The sequence below is a fragment of the Natator depressus genome, chromosome 9, assembly GCF_965152275.1.
Source record: "Natator depressus isolate rNatDep1 chromosome 9, rNatDep2.hap1, whole genome shotgun sequence".
Taxonomy (NCBI): Eukaryota; Metazoa; Chordata; order Testudines; family Cheloniidae; genus Natator; species Natator depressus.
In genome coordinates, this window is record NC_134242.1 from 29,559,057 (window position 1) to 29,570,854 (window position 11,798).

The 11,798-nt window shown below is 38.4% G+C and overlaps 1 long non-coding RNA gene across 1 annotated transcript in view; it reads left to right on the forward strand.

The window, feature by feature from the left end:
- LOC141993616 (uncharacterized) overlaps positions 1–9,884 on the forward strand; it is a 53,047-nt gene extending 43,163 nt beyond the window's left edge. Inside the window, exon 3 of the long non-coding RNA XR_012640910.1 lies at positions 9,830–9,884. This is a non-coding gene — a long non-coding RNA (uncharacterized LOC141993616). The remainder of the gene's footprint in view (positions 1–9,829) is intronic.
- Positions 9,885–11,798: the final 1,914 nt, after the last annotated feature.

The following is an 11,798-nucleotide window of genomic DNA, read 5'->3' on the forward strand; positions in this document are numbered from 1 at the left end:
AGAAAGAGGTGAGTGGACCTTAAGAAGCCTACTGGATATTTATTTGGGATTCTAAAATAGGTTGTCAGTGGCAAATTATGTTCTATTAAAAGACCCAACACATATGAACCAGAAGCTCTGAGCTCCAGCACACTCATAAGTATTATGGGAAATACAAGACATTCTAAAGAAATCAGTGTCAGCATTAGTTTCAACAATTTTTGTTGCTTTTATTTATTTTATTGATTGATTTAATAAATCGGACTGTCCCAGATTGTAATAATGTTAAATTCCAAAGCCTGGTTCGCAAAGCAGATCTCGCAAGAACCATTTATTTTGCACACCAAGGTACTGTGCACACAAATATTTTGATATTTTGCAAACAAATAATATAAATTTCAAACTAACTGTGAACTTTATTTTTGTTCTCTTAAAAAAAACAACAACCCGAAAGCAAAAAATTAATTTCAACTTTATTTCCATCCCAGACTGCCTGTTATTTCTTCCTCTATTCATCTTTCTCAGTCTTTGAACCCCTGACAGGAACCTTCCTGTCCCCATCTACCAGCAGCTCTCACTCCTAACTCATATTTTCTTCCTTCCATGTTATTTTATTTAGCTAAAGACAAGAGACCTTTATGTCAAGGTCTAGACATGGCTTATTGGAACTGTAACAGGGTTCTGGGGCTTGGGTGCATGTGCATGTTCCACCATGCTTGCTATAGGCCTTAGGCCACTTAAAACTGGGAGGAGTAGCTGTAGGGCACAGAATCGGGAGCAAGTGTGTGTGACATTCATTCAGCCAACAAGAACAGACAGGAGAGAGACAGTGTCCGGGAATTACCTGGGAGGAGCTCTCCATAGAATTCGGAAAAGTTAGCTGCGGGGGGGAGAATATTTCCTCCCACTCCCAGCTTGTAAAAAGCGGTAGAGTCTTTGTTGCTAAGCAATTTGTATTACTTTGAACCTATTGTAGCTTCTATTGTTAAATAAAATCTGCCGTAAGGAAAGGGACTAGACTCAAGCATTTGGGCTTGCTTTGGACTGCTCTGGCCGGTGAGTCTGGTGAATCTATTACTAGGAACCCAAGTTCAAGTTCCATTAATCTTCAAGGGCATGCAGTCAAAACAAGCCATTCACCCCAATGGGAAAATGAATCCTTACCTCTGACAACAGGGGCCATTGATAGGTAGGTGAAGGTGTAAAATATCCAACTTTCTAGCCTATAATCTACACTAAATGGAAGGTTGGGAGTGTGACTAGCAACGTGCGTTGAACTTGTAACGACCTGAGCTAATACTATGGTTGTCAGGTGGCTACAGAATCCTGAAGCAATTCAAAAGAATAGTCTGTGACCCTTCCCCCCATTAACTCCCCTCTTCCTCCAATTTATTTTATCCTTCAAAATCTCAAGGGCTAGATTCACAAGGGAATTTGTGTGTGGTGATTGCGAGCAGCAGCATGCCTAACTTTTTGGTGCCTAGAAAATCACTGGGATTCAGAAAGTTAGGCACTCAGGCTTCCCATACAATAAATGGAGGGAGACTCTTTCCATTGATATGGAATGAGTTTTAGATTAAGGCCCTTACTTAGCATATTCCTTGGCTCCAAAACCATACCACCTCTCCAGTCAGATGCCAACTTTTGGCCTGGCTGGTGGGGGATAGTCTGTGGTGCCTTGCACTGTGGCATCCCCTTCTGCATAGACATTCTCCAGCTGGAGCCCTGTTAATCCAAAAACCAGCATAATCTAGGGCTGAATCTTGTCCACTATGGTATCTCATAATTGCCAATATTACTGTGCCCACAGCAGTTCTCACATTACAAGAGACTTGGCCAATCCTGAGCACAGATACAAACATGGATCCTACTGAACTTAGTGCAAGCTGCAAGTATGCACCTGAGGTCTGACTTTGGTCCATTTATATTAGTCACTGTGTTTTGTTGATAAAATATGTACCTAGAGCAGGGTTCGAGTCATTCCGGCATTATTCTGGGGAGCTGGAACAGTGTTCCAGTACTTCTGGTACTATCATTTATGAGTGATAGTATAGTACCAGAAGTGCATTCTGGCACTTCTTCTTTTAGGATGTGAGCTCCAACCTGGAGTACAAAAAAACTGAAACAAATCATACAGCAAAATCTTTTTACATGGTCACAGCCTATAGGTTCAGGCTCACATGATACATCCATAGCCTCCCAACCTGTGTATTTTGGTTCTACACACATGGTTCCCTTTGGATAGATAGCAAGGTTCAAACCCTTTCAGGAGCTTGGTTCAGCTTGTTTTGACTGGACAGGGTCAATAAATACTCCTCATCTGAGTACAGTCCTGATATTTCTGAACTCTTCAAAATGGGAATAGTTTTTTCTTTGTTGCAAAAAGGTGATACAAAGTACTGCTGAGATATACTTAGTGGCTGTTGCTGGTCCCTAACAGCTATTTGTATGAGAAATCTGTGTATCTTTGGCAGACTGCTAAATATTACTGCTTAAATCTATTGCTAGGAAGCACAATTTTCTGTAACTTAATTTCCTAAGCCTAATGAGCCTAGTAAATTTGCTCTGATGTCTTCCCAAGTTAATATGTTAAATCTAATTTATTTGGCAAAAAATCGGACAAATTTCCTCTTAATTGAATTAATCTAGAAGGGAAAAATATGTATTATTGTGGAAATCTGTGATTTATAATCCACAGATGTGAAAGTCCTATTTTGGTTCCATTCATTTACTAGGTTAAATTGCTGCTTTTTGTTTGTTTAGTTTACCTGGAAAAATAGAAAACTGACTGATCTAATTTCTCCTTAGTCTTATATGACAAGTTTGCTAAACTGTACATTATTTTTTTAGCACTTTAAGGTGTATGGAACCTCTTGTTCTATATGATTATTTGAATATTTGCTTGGCTGTGCCATATCACATTTCAATCACCTGTTACAAATTCAGTGTAATGCTGTAATACTGATATTTTGGATTTGCCCATAGTCTTTCATGGGTTTTGGATCAGGCTGTTGAAGCAGTTGTTTTGAGGTTCTATGGATGATAATAATGATTAGAACTTTTCAGCCATAGATCTCAAAATGATTTACAAAGAAGGTCAGATTTTTCCCCAGTATTCAGATAGGGAAAGTGAAGCCTTGTGAGTCTTGCCCTAAAACATACATCTAGTCACTCTCTAGAATAGAAACTACTTCTCTTGATTCCCAGTTGTGAGTTTAACCCACCAAACCTCTTTAACAGTGATACAAAAGGCAGGAATTGGGCCCAGCGTACTTTCTGAATTATTCTCTGCTTGTTAGTGAATGATTTAATAATTAGCAATAGCAGGCCAGCCCTTCAAGAGCAACATCACACCACATGTTACATACTTCTTCCAGTAAGACAGTGCTATGCAGTACATTGCATCTGGCTTATGGCTGGAAAGCTATGAGATAAGAAGTATTACTGCCATTGTACAAAGTATTGGTAAGACCTCATCTGGAATACTGAGTACAGTTCTGGTCACTCATCTTCAAAGAAGGTGAATCCAAACTGAGACAGTTGCAGAGAAGAGTTACTAGGATGATCAGGGGAATGGAGGGCCTGTCTTACCAGAGGAGACTACACGACCTTGGGTTGTTTAGCCTAGCAAAGCAAAATCAGGCAGGAGACATGTTTGCTCTTTTTAAACACATCATGATGGTGAACACTGGGGAGGGTGAAGAGTAGGGTGACCAGATGTCCTGATTTTACAGGGACAATCCTGATATTTGGGACTTTGTCTTATATCGGTGCTTATTACCCTCCATCCCCCTGTCCTGATTTTTCACACTTGTTGTCTGGTCACCCTAGTGAAGAGCTATTTACGCTGAAGGATAATGTTGGCACAAGAACAAATGAGTATAAGCTAGCCAGGAACAAATTCAGGCTGGAAATCAGAAGACGGTTTCTAACCATCAGAGGAGTGAAGTTCAGGACTAGCCTTCTAACAGGAATTGTGGGGGTAAACAACTTAATTAGTTTTAAGAGGAAGCTGAACAAATTTAGGAGTGGAATTGTATTGCACATGATAGTGGAGGACCAGGCTAGGAAGCCCTGGGGTTCCTCTCCTGTTTTCCTTATGTTCCTATTGCTCATGCATCAGACTTCAGCTGGTCACTTGCAGGGGTCAGGAAGGGATTTCCCTCCTTCTCCCCCCCACCCCTAGCCAATGTATTCTGGGTTTTGGTCTCCTTCCTCTGAAGCCTCAGAGATGGTCGCAGCTGGAGATAGGACACTGGATGGGGTAGGCCAGTGCTCTGAGGTGGCACCAGACATTCTCACTCTCACATGCTTAGCTGGCTGTTCCTGCTCACATGCTCAGCATCCAGCTGATGGCCATATGTGAGGTTGGGAAGGAATTTTCTCCCGAATCAGACTGGCAGTGACCTTGGTGGTTTTCACCTTCTTCTGCAGCATAGGGTGCAGGTCACTTGCTGGGATTATCTGGGTATATCTTATGTAATCAATTCCCTGCCATTGCAGGGGCCTCAGGCATAGGTGCACCATGGTCCCTCCTGTTCCCTTCCTGTGGCACATAATAATCTAATCTCTTGAGGGCACTAATGTTTTGATCTAATTTAGATTGCTGGGTTTAGTGTGTGCGTGGTGGGTGGTGCTGGTGGCCTGTGATGTACAGGAGGTCAGACTAGATGATCTGATGGTCCCTTCTGGACTTAAACTCTGATTCCGTGATCTTTGACAAAAATATATCAAGGGTCACTAGTGAGCATGATCCTTCACAGTGCAGCTGGAGTCCATTATGCCCATTTTTGATCTCTGCAATGATAATGGAGGCATAGCCACATCCCAACAAGCCTATTACTCAAAGAGCAATAATTGAGTGACCTACCATTTTAAAATAACCTTGCAAATTGTAATGATGGGGCTAGATTCTGTGCTGATCTACACCTCATGCATTCCCTATTGATTTCAATGGAACTGCAGAGGGAGTAAATCAGTCAAGATTTTGGCTCTTGATGTTTAGACCAAAAATAATTGTAAAAGTCTTGCTTTTTAAAAATATTATCAGCAATACCTAAGGTCACTTATCAATGTACCTGGCATTTCCTACTATAAATATTTCCCTTGATTGTGTATCTTTCCAGTACAACAGCAGTAATGTGAAAAAAATAGTCAATAAATTGCAATTGTAAGGTCAACAGTTTTAGTATTAAAATCAATTTACAGTATGTTTGCTTGAAGTGCACATAAATTCAGAGAGGCAATAAGTATAAACAGAATAGCTGATTTCTTGGATGCACTCCAATATAATTATAGCTATCCACCCTTGTGACTATTTGTGAGTGTACCTTAAAGCTATTTGCCTGCCCTGAGGTACAGTAGCAGTATTTTATACAAGTCTGCATCTGACTGAAATGCAAAACTCAGTAAACGTGGAAAAGATGCTAACAATTTTAAAGAATTGTCTGAGTAAAATCAAACAGCAGACTAAACATACATTTTGATCTTTGTTAGCAGAACCACCCACCTCTTAGTACAGATATCTTCTCTTATTCTGTTTGGATTTGAAACTGAGTTATTCCTAAAGGATTTGTCACAAAATAGTGTATTTCTAATAGGCAATTATAAAAAAAAATTATCATCAATCACATTTATTGCAAACATCTCATAAAACAGTAAAACATTTATGTGGCTTTGGAAAGCAAGTATGTTGCCATGTAATATACCAAGATTTGCATATAAAGAACAGCAGGCAGCAAGCAAGTATATTTTCTTTCTTTTCTTCCCCCACCCCCATTTATAGAAATGTAACTGATATAATGTATCTATTTAATTTACATCAAATACAGCTGTAACACATGAGTGATATTAATTGGCATTAGGTCCCAAAAGCAACCCATCCTTAGGTAACCAACAACAATTCCTTCTTCAGGTAAGGCACATTAGACAGGTCATACCTTGTCCAAACCCATTTGTCAACAAGGAGGCAGACTTTAGTTTCAAGCTGATGTACACCTGTCAAGGATTTTCACTCTCTCTCTCTCTCTCTCTTCTCATATTTGTTTTCCCTGATTACCAAATTCACCTAAGGATTTTGTTTTCAAACTAACCAGAAAGGCTGGCTCTCTCTATTGTTTTCATTGTTTCACTTATGAATGAGAATAAAATGTAATTTTATGGATAGAAATACAGCTCTTTTTGGGTGCTGCCTTATGGCAGCTGACCATCAATACCTAAATCCACTAATCCTCTCTGTAATCATATGTTCACGTGCTGTGCAAACACTCAGAAATCATTTTCCAGAAACATTATTTTTATGGCACAGAGTGCATATAGCATGGGCTGTATGATACAAAATGACTAACAAAATGTTGGGTTATTTGTATGTCAGAGCTGGTAACAACTGTCTTTAGCTAGGCACAAGCTTCATGGCAGTGAAGAGAAAAAAATGAATGACATCATATAGAACAAATCTGGGTGGTTTTTTGACATTTGACTTCCAGCTATCATTTTAAAAAGATTCTGCTATCTATTTACTTGTCAGGGCTGGACTTAATTCTGATATGCTGCAAAGAGTTCTTAAGATATTGATATAACAAATTGCTCTATGTTTTAGAGATTGATTCTTGCTGACCAAAATGGGCTTTCAGATTGGAAGTCTTTTCCCCCTCCCCTAGAAAACACCTGCTGAGATAGAAGTCTGACTGCTACACAAAAGAAATATATGGTTTCTTAGTCTGCTTCTATCTAGCAATTTACAGATGCTATCAAAAATTGCATTTTTTATGAAAATTACCTAAGGATTTGGCAGAAGAACCTTGGCTAAAATGGACTAACTATCCACTGTCAGGCAGAGTATTAGCATACTGATTGGTTGTTACTTCTGTCAGTCTTCTTTCTGCAAAACTATGACAGGCCACACAGCAGGGAGCAAATGATCATTAATACCCTATCCTCTGGGACACAATAAACTGCCATTCACTTGCATACAAATAAACTGCATAAAGCTTGTCAGACAAGGTGACAGAAAGAGAGATGCTTTTTCAAAATGGTTTTATACTGCATTGGGATGTGATCATTTAAGAGATGTTTTTGTTTCCTGGAGTATATCATCTTGACAGTAGTCTTTAGAAATAGAGCTAGAAGCTTTAAAAAGAAAGTCTTTCTTCATATATAATTTTTAAACAGCAGTAGGTACTGACAAGTGTTCTCTGATTTTAAGCTGAATTTTTAGTCTATTAAGTTCAGGAAAAAACCAACCACATTTGTCCATTAATGTAACGCACAAAGGTTCAGGTTCTATGTGCACACACACAAACTCACACCTACACACACTGGTTCTTTAGGTACAAACAATGCAAAACTCAGATTCTAAAAATTCTTTTGGAAGTAAAACAAACATGCCAAACCAGAAAACAGCCACCTGAACTTAACAGGATACTCTTTGTAAGATCCATTTACAAAGCTAAAAGTTGACAATCTGCCAAAAATAAATCTTGCATTCTACCTTAGTTTTGGTAAGGTCAGGTACAGGTTAGGATCTGAAGTATTTGCTTCACATAATGCTATTCTGTTCTGGGAAGTACATGATGAGGATAATTACTGATTTATGAGGGGGTTTTGCATATTCTGGTTGCAGTGTATTTAACACATCAATCAATGCATTATTAGATGATTACTTCAGTGGAGTTTTGGGTGGGAGTTTAGGGTTGCATTAACCAGTTAGTAATGAACCACACAGTCTTACAATGCTAAGAGTGAAACTGGGGCAGCACCTTGTAAAAACAAATGGCAATTAATTAATTCCTTTGACATTTATTATGAGCACAATTATCCTGATGCGCTCTCAATTCTTCAGTTCCCATCTCTACTTAAGAAACATTCAGGATGCAGTGTATGGCATTGCAGCATATCTCATTGAAGCCACATAAGTACTCCTTTGCTGGCTAAATATGTTCAACATTCTAATACATAATAAAAGATCATATTATGACCAAGGTACTCATGTAAATACAGGTATAGCAGCTTTTAAGAAAAATGGAGCAGGTAATGAGAGACCGTTACACTTCTGCTCTCTAGATCCTTATGCATAATGTGTGGTTTTCTGCAAATGCTTCTTTTCTTTTTAGGTCCTTACAAGGTAAAGGAGAGATCAGGATCTTGTGAGGGTGAAGATTTTACCATCTTTCAGTTTACTCTGGGATATAGGCATCAGAATGTGTTTTTTACTTGTGCAGAGCTACTCCTACGGTCTTTCTATCACAGAAATTAGTGTTGTATCATACTTGGGTTTCCTACCATGCTATCAGACCACATTGTTTAGGATAAACTGGAATCTAGATATTATGTGTTTTCCAGAAGAAATATTTTTAAATGAAAAAAATCTTTAAAATGCAGTGGATGTGCACTTTGGTTTAATGGACTGTTTAGATTGCTGCACATTTCTCAAGGCCCAAACTTACATAAAAATGTCCATAATAGAAAGTAGGGAATTCTTTACACGATAATACTAAAAACCTATGCTAACTAGACTTTTACAGTGCCTAATTAAGAAGATAAGAACATAAGAACAGCCATACTGAGTCAGACCAAAGGTCTATCTAGCCCAGTATCCTGTCTTCTGACAGTGACCAATGCCAGCTGCTTCAGAGGAAAGGAACAGAACAGGTAATCATCAAGTGATCCATCCCCTGTCACCCTTTCCCAGTAATTCAAGATTGCTTACAGTATGGTTCTAAACTTTAATATCCAATCTTTGAGCCTTAAAATTCCACCTGTACACTAAAGTGAATTCCACTGAATATCATGAAATCCCTGAATCCTTCTAAAATAGACATTGCTTTCCTGCATAACAGGTGGGCCCAGGTCACCAGCTGGCTTAACTCAACATAGCACCATGAAAGTTCATGTAGCTACTAGAGATGGATGGAGAAAAACAATTCAATTTTGCAACAACTTTGAAGGTTTCAGAATTTGGTTTTGGTCCACATTGGAATGAAAACAGAACCATTTTGTGAAACTGAATTATGTTAAAATGGGTTGTTTTTCTCTCTCTGTAAGTGATTGGAGAGTCCACCTTGAACCTCAGAAATGTTACCACTGAAAACTTCATCATAATTTATGTTCCTGATAAATGTTTTGGCTTTCGCAAAAGAAAATTTTTCAGTGAAAAGATGATCAGTTGAAAATGTTTCAACCAACTCTAATAGTTACACTGATTTATATCAGTGGAGGGACTTGGAGCATAGAGTTTTAAGGGATCCAATATTACATTCTACCTTTTTCTAATTCCTAAAAGGGATGGATGAAGCAGTCCAGAAATTGCTTTTGCCAAAACTGAACCTGAACCAAATCTGTTTCTGAAGTTTGAGAAGTTTCTTGTTTCTTCTGGGTCCTGACTAGAAAAAGAAGTATCAAAACACTGATACAGTGGCAGCACAGTACTTTCAGCCCATTTTTGCAGAACCAAGACATTTAATTGGTTTCTATAAGCATCCACATTTTTGGTTCCAAACTACACTTAACCTTATAAACTTTTGAGTTCACCCCTCACTGTGATCTCAAATTTACCTCAGAGTTCATTCTCATGTTGTCCTGACCCTCACATGTTATTATGTCATTATGTTATATCAGATATGCCAGAACTTAAGTATAGCAGCACATCTACAAATGTTGTAAAATCATTTAACAACTGAAGATCAGCATTTCTAGCAAATTTGGATCATTTGCAGAAGTGCTAATGAGGAATTTGACATTATTTGTGCAGGTAGACAATAGCCCAAGTAATTGTGTACTTGAAATGACATATGTGGGCAACTGAGTCAAAAAGAAAAGGACAATTGGTATATAAAAATCTCCTTTTCCATAGGAATGATGGTCTTTTATGAGGAATCCTGCTCTCCCTGTGTGCACTGAATTACCACAGATGACACTGAGAAATCTATATATGAAGGGAAGCAGAGAACCAGAATTTAAGAAGGTGAAGAATTTTGCCTATAAGTGTGTTTTTCTTTGATTGTTTTTCTTACAGAAGAGCATTAAGAATTTGTTCCAAAGCCCATTGAAGTCAACAGAAAGACACCTGTTGATTTCAACGGACTTTGAATAAGTCCCTAAATAAAAAGGTGAACTGTTTCTTTAAGATATGGCTTTTATTTTGGCATCAGTTTATCTAGGAGGACTTTAACCTTACTGCAAAGCTAGGAACTGTTGATAGAGTAGGTAAGATGATGCTTTCCTTCAGTTTTGCACGAAGTGTTGTTAAATACCGTGGTAGGCATTGCTTGGGCTACGCAAAATTTTGTGATAAGATCAGTATTTTTAGTATGGTAATTTCCCTTTACCCTCCTTCAGTCATATTCCTTCTGGTTTGTGCATGCATAAGTATGAAAGTTACGAATGATTAGAAGGCAATGGCATTGCAAAATCCCAAGAAAAATACTACCATTAATGAGAATTGTGCATGTAACCCCCTGCTTACTTTAATGACAATTCTGTACTATGACACTGTCAAATATAAAAAATAAATTAACCAGGTAGCTGAATAATAAGTAAGTTCACTAGAAACACACGTTTTTGAATCTTAAGGACACAATGGGTCAAAACCTCAGCAGGAGTAAATCAGCATATTTCCATTGACTTCAGTGCAGCAGCTACATTGATTCACACCAGTTGAGAATCTAGCCCAATATGACTTAACCTGTAAGGTATGCAAAGATTTTTACAAATTCTGTAGAAGCATTGACACAGATGTGCATTGGGGTTTAAGATGTTAAAAATGAAGCAGTGGTTAAAACAAAACAAAAAAAACATAAACCACTGCTTGAAAATCCTTAACTGCAACCACTGTCCAAAAAATGCTGCATATGTTCCAGTAATCTGCTGAGCAATACAGTCCATTGTATTCTGAGAAAGAAGAAAACTTCTCATGAGAATGTTTGAAAAGTCACTGGGGTTCAGTTTACATCAGGGTGCAGGTGGCTCTACAAAGCATTTGCTGAAGAGATGTGTGTTTATACAGTTGCTGTTCCAAGATGGTATTGATTGGTTAGGCAACTAATAAAACAAGCAATCTCACTTTCATCTTTGTGGTTTCTGTTCCTCCAGAAGATGGAAAAGTGGTTTTAATTATTCACTCCATGCACTTCACTTATTTTTAATATCTCTTTCCTTACTCTCCTCCACCCACTTTTGTTCTAACCAAATCAACTCCCCTCTTGTAGTCATGACACAAACCCTGCAGGCACCAGGGTGGAAGCTAAGTTTTTATGAAGTGAAAAATTGAAGCTATTCCATGGGCCATGACTGATCAACAGAAGCCAAGAGTGCTCTGAAATCTCACTTCTGGGAGATTGTGTCACCTTTGTAATATCAGAGTCTTTGGCAGCCTGAGTCAGTGTTTTCATGCATTGCCACGATGTCACCAATGTGTGATCATACTTCTTTGCAGGGAAAATTTTTACCAATTTTTATCAAGAGTAACTTGACAGAGTCCAGCAGGCTCTGAGTACAGATACTGAGTACAGCATGCTCAAAATGGGGTGGGTTCAAGGGTTGGTGTAAGTAGTTATACCGTAATGCTCAGATGGGTAAATATAAAGGGGTAGGGAGGTAACGGCTAAAATGGCAAGGGGAGGGAATGCAAAAAAGTCAGAGCAGACCCTGACATTTTCCCTTAATTCAAGCACTGATTCACATACAGTAGAGGTTAAAATGGGATTTCTGAGCTGACCAAAACAATAGACTAAAAATAAGCATGAAGAGGAGAAGGTTGTTTTCATTTTTAAATAATTCCTCAAGCTGTGGAAAAGATTTAAGGATATTAAAGAGACAAGGTG